Source organism: Trichechus manatus, unplaced genomic scaffold (assembly GCF_000243295.1).
Source record: "Trichechus manatus latirostris isolate Lorelei unplaced genomic scaffold, TriManLat1.0 scaffold00086, whole genome shotgun sequence".
In the NCBI taxonomy this organism is placed as follows: Eukaryota; Metazoa; Chordata; class Mammalia; order Sirenia; family Trichechidae; genus Trichechus; species Trichechus manatus.
In genome coordinates this window covers 408,080-410,408 of record NW_004444022.1, presented here as the reverse complement: position 1 = coordinate 410,408, position 2,329 = coordinate 408,080, and positions in this window count along the sequence as shown.

Here is a 2,329-nt window from a genome sequence, read left to right as displayed (position 1 = left end):
ATCCCAAAAGAAAGTCACCAAGACATATTATAATAAAACTTGCCAAAACCAAAGACAAAGAGAGAATTTTAAGAGCAGCTAGGGATAAACGAAAAGTCATCTACAAAGAAGAGTCAATAAGAATAAGCTCGGACTACTCAGCAGAAACCATGCAGGCAAGAAGGCAATGGGATGACATATATCAAGATTTGAAGGAAAAAAACTGCCAGCCAAGAATTATATATCCAGCAAAACTGTCTCTCAAATATGATGGCATGTCCAGATAAACAGAAGTTTAGGGAATTTTCAAAAACCAAACCAAAATTACAAGAAATACAAAAGGGAGTCCTCTGGTTAGAAAATCAGTCACATCAGACAACAAATCAAGACTAGAACACAGGACGGAGCAACCCAGATAGGGAAGTCACAAAAGTAAATCAAAGCTAAAATGCTGAAAATAGGGAAACAGATATCAATATGTAAAAGATGACAACATTAAAACAAAAAAGAGGGACATGAAAATGTAGACATAGATTTTTCATATGGAGAGGAAGTCAAGGCGATATAAAGAAATAAAAGACTGGTATAAACTTAGAAAAATAGGGGTAAATATCAAGGTAATCACAAAGGAAAGTAACAATCCTACAAGTCAAAATAAAAAACCTAAAAAATATAAAGACTCAGCAAACAGCAAATCAACAACAGTGAAAAAGATGAAAAGAAAACACATAAAGAAAAATGACTCAGCACCGAAAATTAACTGGTACAAAGAAACTGTGAACAACACACAAAAAAAAAGACATCAAAATGATAGCACAAAACTTGTACCTATCAATAATTACGCTGAATGTAAATGGACTAAATGCACCATAAAGATACAGAGAATGGCAGATTGGATAAAAAAAACATGATCTGTCTATATGCTGCCTACAAGAGACACACCTTAGACTTAAAGACACAAGCAAACTAAAACTCAAAGGATGGGAAAAAATATATATCAAGCAAACAACATTCAAAAAAGATCAAGAGTGGCATATTAATCTTTGACAAAATAGACTTTAAAGTAAAATGCACCAGAAAGGATAAGTAAGGACACTGTATAATAATTAAAAGGTCAATACACCAGGAGGACATAACTATAATAAATATTTACACACCTAATGACAGGGCTCCAGAATACATAAAACAAACTCTAACAGCACTGAAAAGAGATATAGACAGCTCCACAATAGTAGTAGGAGACTTCTACACACCAGTATCAGTGAAGGATAGAACATTTAGAAAGAAGCTCAACAAAGACACGGAAAAGCTAAATGCTACAATCAACCAACTTGATCTCATAGACATATACTGAACACTCCTCCCAACAGCAACCAAGTATATTTTCTTTTCCAATGCACACGGAACATTCTCCAGAATAGACCACATAGTAGGACATAAAGCAAGCCTTAACAAAATTCAAAGCATCAACATATTACAAAGCATCTTTTCTGACCATAAAACCATAAAAGTAGAAATCAACGGGAGAAAAGGCAAGCAAAAAAAGTCAAATACCTGGAAACTGAACAACACCTTGCTCAAAAACTACTGGGTTATAGAATAAATTAAGGATGGAATAAAGGAATCCATACAATCAAATGAGAATAAAAACACATCCTACCAGAACCTTTGGGACACAGCAAAAGCAGTGCTCAGAGGTCAGTTTGTAGCAATAAATGCACATATTCAAAAAGAAGAAAGGGCCATAATCAAAACATTAACCCTACAACTGGAACAAGTACAAAGAGAGCAGCAAAAAAAGCCCACAGGTGCCAGAAGGAAGGAAATAATAAGAATTAGAACAGAATTCAATGAAATAGAGACTAGAAAAACAATTGAAAGAGTTAACAAGACCAAAAGCTTGTTCTTTGAAAAGATCAGCAAAATTGATAAACCATTGGCCAAACTGACAAAAGAAAAACAGGAGAGGAAGCATATACCCCATATAAGAAATTAGATGGGTGATAGCACAACAGACCTAACTGAAATGAAAAGAATCATAACAGAATACTATGAAAAACTGTACTTTAACAAATTTAAAAAACTACAGGAAATGGACAAATTTCTAGAAATTCACTACCTACCTAAACTAATACAAACAGAGGAAGAACAACAAAATAAACCCATAAAAAAGAAGAGATTGAAAAGGTAATTTAAAAACTCCCAACAAAAAAAAAGACATGGCCCGGATGGCTTCAATGGAGAATTCTACCAAACTTTCCGAGAAGAGCTAACACCACTACTACTAAAGGTATTTCAGAGTATAGAAAAGGATGGAATACTCCCAAACTCATTCTATGAAGCCAGCATA